We start from the raw sequence: 9,265 nt of genomic DNA, 5'->3' as shown, positions 1-9,265 counted from the left end.
ACTACCAGGTCAGAAAGGTGAAGCTCCTCTCTTACTTTCTGAAATTGTACAAGGTAGAGCCCTGAGTTACCATGTTAAATGAATATGGCCCTTCAAGCTGCTATACTGTGAGGAACCCAAAGGCAAACTAAGAGCAGCACTGTGGTCACTGTGGTTAGCCAGCTTAGTCTTGCAGCCTCTAGTCCAGGAAGAGCTGTACTAGTGGATGGACAGACAAGTTTAGACTCTGCACTCCCTCCCAGGGGCTGTTCCTAGCTTTCAGGTCTAGTCAAGTAGAGGTCCCAGATCTCAGAGAACAGAGACAGAACATCTGTAGTGACTTCCTTGCATCACAGACTCTGGAGATGGGATAAAATGATGGTTTTATGTCTTCATACTTATTCAAACCCATCACCAATGATCCCTCTTGCTTATACATTTCCAGGTCACTTTCTCAGTCCCTGTCTTTGCTTGGCAAGTTTGTGATATCTCACAAGGCAAAACCCTTTCTTTCCTCCTGGCAGTTTTTCTCCTGACTTAGAAACAGCAAACTCTCCAAGTTTCCTCCCTTTTTTATCACCTTTAGATCTCCCAACAGCTTCTCACCTCTTTCTTTTCTATTCTTACTGTCTGACAGTTCACGTTTACATAATGAAATTTAGTCATTTTAGCTTCCATTTTGCTCCCTCGTCCTTATTGTCTTCCTCTGGAAACCCCTACTTTGATGTCTTATTTATCTATGTATGGCCCACGAGTTTATCACAGTTCCGTGTTCCAGGTGGGGAGCAGATTATTTCCTGACACAAGCTGCTTCATTTCTCTCCTTTCAGCCCTGTGTCTACATTTGAGTTTCCCAAGTGTAAATGCTAGTACTGTAAATCCATGCTCTCGCTCTCACGCTCGCTCTGAGTGTGTGTGTGTGTGTGTGTGTGTGTGTGTGTGTGTGTGTGTGTCTGTGTGTCTGTGTGTCTGTGTGTCTGTGTGTGTCTGTGGAGAGGGAGAGAGAGAGAGAGAGAGAGAATACTGTATTTTGCTTCATTCACACATGTGTATGTGTAGGTGTCTTCATTGATCGTTCTCCACTTTATTTACTGAGGCGAAGTCTCTCTTGCTTAACCTGAAGCTACCCAGCCAATCTACCTAGCCAGCTTACTTCTGGGATCTCTTATCTCTGCCTTTCAAACAATATGGTTACAGAGCCCCTCTGCCTGTGACTTTTATGTGGATGATGGTGTTCTGCTTTATCAACTAAGCCTTCTCCCCAGCCCCCAGGCTGTCTTCTAAATGACATCATCTCTGTAAATCGCTGTGTGCCTCATATGTGTTCTGAAGTGATATCTCTGGTTAATGCTGAGTTTCAGTCTCACATGTTCCAGCTTTTTAATTCCAACTCCTGGATGGCCATCATATAGGCATCTCAAATTGGAAATGAACCAAACTGAACCCCGAGTTTTCTGAGCAGTGTAACTGTGTTGTGATTCTTATCTCAGTCCTTTGTTATTATGTTCAGAATTAATATCTCTCAAGTTCTTCACCCAGTGCTAATCACCAACTTTCATAAATCTACCTCCATAATGCAAGTCAGTCCATTGAGTCAGCTCTACCTCCCTGCTCTCTCCTGGATGACCCTCTGCCCCAGGACAATGTTACTATTTCCTTAGAGCATTGCCTTGCATTTTATCATTCCTTAAACCTTTCCAGTAGCCAGAATGTTCTTAATACAAAGTTCTGTCCTTATTTTTATTGAACTTGAAAACTATAACACAGTTTTCCTAAGGCAGAAGCTGAAATCCTTACCTTTGTCTTAGATCCAACTTCTCTGCCGTGACTGGTAATACTCTAAATTTCTGGATTCTAGTCACTTTGCTCTTCTTCTTGTTTGTGAAATACACTCTCTTACCTCAAAGATTGACACACTGGCCAAGAGATTTAAAAAAACACTCTTCAACCACCTTTCTTTCCAAAGAATAAGCCCATCCTTCTCTGAGGTCAAAGTAAATGATGTTTTTACTCAATAAAAACAGGCACACATATAACCACACACAAAATAAGAAAAGGTAAAAACTTAAAAAAAAAATGTAATGGTAATGTTAAAATCCAAATGGTCTTTGAACTTGGTATACCATAGATAATTAATAAAATGTAATTCATTTTATCCCAGATGTTAAATAGCTTGCAAGCAATTAGCAAGCTTGAGATGAGGTCGTTGAGAATAGACCCTTCACTCCTATTGAACTCCTGGCCCTACTTCCTCTGTCCCTGGTAAAAGGAGACCTTTTATAGACAATATTCTCTTTAGCTCAGAATGGTTTTGAATGCTGTCTCCTTGGAGAGTCACACATTTCAGAATTTGCCCAGGAAGAGATCTTCATATATTTTCACTGAGTGCACCATAATTCCTTCCAATTCATATTCTTTTTTTTTTTTTTTTTTTGGTTTTTCGAGACAGGGTTTCTCTGTGTAGCTTTGTGCCTTTCCTGGAACTCACTTGGTAGCCCAGGCTGGCCTCAAACTCATAGAGATCCGCCTGGCTCTGCCTCCTGAGTGCTGGGATTAAAGACATGAGCCACCACCACCCAGCTCCCAATTCATATTCTTCACGTTTTAATTTTAAAGATTGTATATATATATACATATATAATTTTATATAACACACATATATATATATATTTAAAAGGTATATATAATTTTAAAGGTGTATATATACATATATATCTTTCAAATTCATTGAAACTCCATCTGAAATTCCATTATCCTTATATTAAATTTCTATTTAAATCTACCATGCATAGTTTAAGAATTTATGCTATATTGCCAATGACTTTTATGTATTTATTTTTATTTTATTGGCATTGGTGTTTTGCCTGCATGTATGTCTGTATGAGAACATTGTATACCCCTGGAACTAGAGTTACAGACAGTTGTGAGATGGTGTGTGGGTGTTGGGAATTGAAACTGGGTCCTCTGGCAGAACAGTCAGTGTTCTTAACCCCTGAGCCATCTCTCCAGCCCCTCCTATGACTCTTATAGTTTATTAATTTAAGGAAGAGCTACCAAAATAATCTTTCAACTAATTCACTCTTCAGCTGAAGGGACCCTGCCAGTATCCAGGCAGGGAAGCAAATGCATAAAGAAATGAGAGTGAAAAATTGCTTCAGACTGACTTCATAGACCTGTGTCAGACTTCCCAGGAGTCTAATGCCAGTCTAATGTCAACATATTTAAAACACAGTAAAATTTGGGGAAAAAAAAGTTTCCAGGCAATAATCATTCCAATTCCAGGTGCACAGTAAAGCTTAAGGTGTGACTACATGGAGACTCCTTTATGTAGTACATGTGATCATGAGGGTGGGTTGTATAGCTAAAAGGCCTAGAATGTAGTGTGCTCTCTAACTGATAGCATAGAGGTCAGCAGGCCATAAAGTACATATGAACTCTCCCTTATGGTATAGGGAGGGAAGTGTCTGAAAAAAATCATTCTAGGGGATTTGGGTGAGGTCTGTCTCTACAGCAAAAGGTGCTTAAGCTCTGCTGTAGCTGAAAGTTTCTCTGGTCCTGCCCGCCCCATGGTCAAACCAAATAAACACACAGAGGCTTATATTATTTAAAAACTGTAGCCCATGGGTCAGACTTCTTGTTAGCTAGCTCTTATAACTTAACTCAACTAATTTCTTTTAATCTATATGTTGCCATGTGGCTGTAGCTTTACTGGTCTGCTGGCATCTTGCTGCTCCTTGGGCAGCAGGCTGGCGTCTCCTTGACTCCACCCTCTTCCTCTCGTCTTCAGTTTGAATGCACTGCCTAACCTTATCCTGCCGTGCCATGGGCCAATGCAGCTTTATTTATCAACTAATATGAGCAGCACAAATTCACAGTGTACAGAAAGACATCCCACAACACTCTGCCTACATAGATAGCAAAAAAGTCACCAAGTCATTAATAAAATCCACTCCCATCCATCTGGGTTGGAATAAAAGGTATTTTATTTCTTCCATTGAGAAGACTCCTTGTGTGTTTAACATTCCTAATTTCCCTAGTGATCTGTAAGCCCAAGGATCTTTATGCCTCCAACATTCAGCTATACTCATTCTATGACTTAATTATGTTAATCTATCTCATAATTTTTCAAACTAAAGTATCCATTTTCTTCCATTACTTGGAAAGTTATTTTTAAAGATATTTATAAATATCTTTAAATACATTCATTATTTTCATTTGTTCTGTAGTTTGTTCAAATAGTCAAAATTGAAAGTATTCCTTTAAAATTTGTGAATTTGAATGTAGCCATTATGAGACTGTTGCATTGCTTACAGACCTTGACCTTGATATCCTCCCTATGCTAATTCCCTGTGAGATTCCACCCTCCTGAATGCTTAAGGGAAGCTCCTTGTCTGTGTACCCAGCATACTGGGCATTAACAGCTTAGATGCAAGATTGTAAAACATCAGAAGTAGGGTTGGGGATTTAGCTCAGTGATAGAGTGCTTGCCTAGCAAGCTCAAGGCCTGGGGTTTGATCCTCAGCTCCAAAAAAAAAAGTCAGAAGAGAACTTCTGCCCTCCAGGGTTTCTCTCATTGTTCTGTAAACCTGTATTTAAGACCTCCTCCCTCCTTCAATAAACAGCATTCGGCATTCAAAAAGAAACAAAAGAAGAAGAAGAAGAAGGGGGGTCAAGATCATGATGGAGAAACCCACAGAGACAGCTGGCCAGTGCTAGTTGGAGCTCACTGACTCTGGACTGACAGCTCGGGAACCTGCATGGGACTGAACTAGGCCCACTGAATGTGGGTGACAGCTATGTGACTCGGTCTGTTTGTGGGGTCCCTGGCAGCGGGACCAAGACTTATCCCAGGTGCATGAACTGACTTTTTGGAGCCCATTCCCTGGGGTTGGATATCTTGCTCAGCCTTGATACAATGGGGAGGGGCTAGGCTCTCCTTCAACTTGGTATGACAGACTTTGTTGACTACCATGGGAGGCCTTACCCACTCTGAGGAGTGGATGGGGGCAGAGTGGGAGGGAGGTGAGGAGGCGGGAGAAGGGGAGGGAGGGGGACTGGGATTAGTATGGTATGTAAAATGAAAAAAAAATAATAAATAAATATAAAAAATGAAAGTATTCCTTATAACGAGACTCTCACTTTGAAACTAAAAGAAATTTCAGAGAAATGAACACTGAAAGAGGCCAGTCAATTCCCACCTCTTTCCCCCTCTAATCTAAACCACAGGGTGCTCTAGATCAATGCCAGTTCTTCCCTCCATTTTGCAGCCAACTTCATCGATGAAAGGACCTGCAAAGATGTTCAGAGCCACCTAAGAGAAAGCCTGGCCATACTTCTCCCACCTACTTTCTCTGCCTGTGTCTGCCATTTTATCATCTATGCTTCCACTGCTCACACTCCTTCAACTCACACACAGTTCAGACATCCAGTCAATTCTGGGCTTCTTGACACTCTTCCAAGGACCTCCTTAGGATCTGTTGCTGATTCTGTATACCAATATTTGCTGTTTTCTACAGAAGCTTCTCCTGGACTATGGTGGAAAAGAAAGAGCCCAAACTTACCAGTTTTACATGACTCTGAATTCTTTGCTTTATTTTATTGGTTAATGCTGTGAAATCATCACAGATCATATTCATGTAGAACATAGTGATCTTTCCTTAAGCCCTGGGATTTAATTTACCCCATTCTAAGCCTGAGCAATATGTCTACTTTGTCAGTAAAGGTTTAATTTAAGATATTCTGACATGGAACAAAATACATGTGAAAATTTTTTTCTTGCTCTGTGCACTAAATACCCTCTAAGCCACTCCAATCTTTCCACTTTCCTTTCCCCAACATGGGGTTAACTTCTGGTTGAGTTCTCCTCGGTGAGATTGGATGGAAGAAATGGAGGAGAAGGTATCTTCAATTAACCAGAATCCTCAATAGCAGATGCTGTGGCTGATTGATTGATAATTAAGGTACTGATTGGCCAGCAGCTAGGCAGGACAAGGAGAGAGGAGAATTCTGGGAAATGGAAGGCTGAGGCAGAGTGATGCTGCCAGTCTCCAAGATCAGAAGCAGATATTAAGATGCTGGTAAGCCATGAGCCGCATGGCATCTAATAGATTAATAGAAATGGGTTAATTTAAGATATAAAAACAGTTAGCAAGAAGCCTGCCATGGCCATACAGTTTATAAGTAATACAAGTCTCAGTGTGTTTACTTGGTTGGGTTTGAGCAGCTGCAGGACTGGCGGGTGAGAGAGTTTTGTCCTGACTGTGGGCCAGGCAGGACCAGGAAAACTATAACTACAAGCAGAAGGTTGAATCCGAGGCTATCTGCAAAGGCTCAGTTATAACCTCTGTGATTAGCCATCTAGAATTATATTCATACTCTTCAACCTGCCTACAATTGGTAAACAAACATCTATTCATTAGGTAGTGGTTTCATTAGGTTCACTAGACATGTTTGTTTGTTTGTTGTTGTTTTAATGCATCTTCTTTCCATTGAGCAGGCAAGTATATAAGAAGATTCTCTCAATCCTCCTAACAGTGCTCCCACTTGTGGAAATGCATCTTATACTTTTGGTGACTATGGTTTAGAAACAGGAAGAGTGCTAGGATAGTATTTTAACAAAAATCAAATCCAGCAAGTACTGTCTATGCTATGTGATAGAGCTTTCCATTGTCAATAAGTCAGATTGATTGCCTGTACTCTTAACTAAATATGCTGACAAGGACATGTCACCCCTGAGCTACAATAACCAACATACTCAGTACAATCATGAGAAAACTATTGGAAAAATCCAAACTCAGGAAAATTCTATAAAATTCTTGACAAGGATTCTTCAAAATTTTAACAATCACTAGAAATAAAGCCTGACAAGCTGTCACAGCAAGAGGACATGACTAGTAAGTATATTGTGTTAGGGATAAGAATAAAAAAAAATGAAAACAAAAGAACACTAGGTTAAAACTATAGAAATTCAAATAAGATGTGTACTTTAGCTAATAAAGCTATATTAAGATCCTTAGAGATGGTGTGGAAGGTAAGAGCACTGGCTGCTCTTCCAAAAGACTGACATTCAATTCCCAGCACCCACATGGAAGCTCATAACTGTTTGCTGCTGCAGTTCCAGGGGGATCTTATCTCCTTTTCTGACCTCCACAGCCACTGCTTGCACATAGTGCAAAGGCATATGTGCATGCAAAACACCCTAACACATACAATTTGTAACTATATCTTTAAAAATAACTATATAACTACAATTTTCTTAATAAAGAAAGATGGGCTGTTCAAAGACAAGTCTGACCAATTATAAGAACCTGGATATGGGATGTACCAGTACTCTCTGTTGAGCCTTGAAACTTCTGTACATCTAAAACTCTGAGACAAAATGTTTGGTTTTTTTTTAAATGACTTCCACCTACTTCAACATATTCTCAAGTTAAATATCTCATTTCCAAATAAGTGTTAGGTCATGGAAGAAAATAAAACATGACCTCACATTACTTTATAAATGATCACCCCAGGAACCAAAACAAAGCAAAGTGGAATTCAGCAAACATAATTCTCACAGAAAAATGAGTAGTAATCCTGAGTGTCTCTATTTTTAGTCTAAATAAATGAACTAAAACTTCCAATCAAGAATTTGAACAGGAGGAGCCAATGAAATGTCTCAGCAGATAGAGACATTTGCCATTCTACTTCAACAGCCTGAGTTCAAGATATTCAAATATTAGAAAAAAGAACACACTACAAGTTGCTTTCGTACTTCATACATGAAAACACATGTACACACACACACACACACACACACACACACACACACACACACACACACATTGTGGGAGCTCATTTTCAGGTTTCCTAGTAGCTTTACTCAGCAGGTCTGCATAGAGAAGATGATTGGACCACAGGCCTGAGTGCAGGTGTCTGAGATGGTCTGCACTGGACTGTTCTGGGGGAGGTCTTTTGCTCCACCTCTTGGCATTTGTATAAATACCCTGGGGCAGAGACAGCCAGGGCCCAATGGAGTAGGTTTCAGGCCCTCTTGGGGTTATCCTGTATTTTCTATCTGTTTCTCTCCACACTCTAAATCCTTCTATCTAATATTTCCTGCTGCTCCTACTCAAGAGCACTCTGGGGAAATGTGGGGATGGTGGGTAGCCCCCCCCCCCCAACACACATAGAGACAGAGAGAGGTAGAAAGTCACAATGGTTGTGACTATGCACAAGAATGTCAAAATCTGAGCTTGGGTAGGAAAAGGACTAAGGAAGTATCAGCCATATGCAAGGAGCTATTGGTAATTTATTGATGCTGGGAAAGGTGTTTTGTTTGTTTGTTTTTCAAGAATACATCATCTGAGAGACTAACCATGCTCAGTAGATGGTATAGCACTCATAAATATACAGTCAACAGTACATGGACTCATCGGATTTTTGAAAAATGAACACACACATTTAGAATGGAAAGTGGTAGAATGGCTAGGAGATGAATAGGAACAGAGGGCATGGAAGTGAATTTGAGCAAAATGTATTATATGTATTTAAGAATTTCTCAAACAATCCAATATTTTAATGAAAAATACAATCTGAAAAAGGGGAAAAAAGTGATCTGAGACACCCTTAAAAATTATTTTAAAGAATTTAAGAGTTGAAATGATAAAAATAGGCTGAAGAAACAAAAAGCTTGATGCTAGATATACTCAAAAAATATGCAGAAACATAAATATAATTTGTAAGAAAATCAGGTAAATGACATGCCTTGAAATCATTGTAATTATAATAAGTTCTACAAGTTTACATACATAATTTTGATAATATAAAAAGCACACAAACTGACTGCCAAAACAATTATCAAAACTGGTTTAAGAGGAAGCAGAAAAGTTTATGAGACAACCTATAAATATATTTATAGATTACTTAAATAAATTTAGTAAAAGTAACACAAAAGTTTTTGTGTAATATTTAAGGTCCAGCCTTAAATGTATACAAATCCAGGGGCCCAGGAGAGACACCACCAATGGTGCGGGAGAGTCCACTCTTTAGCTCAGTTGTTTATTCCTCTGTCACCACCATTCAGTCACCAGTTCAACTCTCTCAGGTCTCCCGTCATTTTCTTAGTTCCCTTCTTCTTGTTCCCTCAATTCTTAATCCCCTGTAATCTTCAATTCCTCAGTCCTTCAATCTTCAGTTCCTAGTTCCCTCAATTCTTCAGTCCTTCCACTCCTTATTCCTTCAATTCTTCATTTCCTCAATTCTCTGTCCCCACCATTCCCACTTCTCTCCAATCCTCATCCTC

The sequence above is a fragment of the Onychomys torridus genome, chromosome 9 (assembly GCF_903995425.1).
Source record: "Onychomys torridus chromosome 9, mOncTor1.1, whole genome shotgun sequence".
NCBI lineage: Eukaryota > Metazoa > Chordata > Mammalia > Rodentia > Cricetidae > Onychomys > Onychomys torridus.
The sequence above is the reverse complement of the archived record's forward strand: the minus strand, read 5'-3'. Positions refer to the sequence as shown.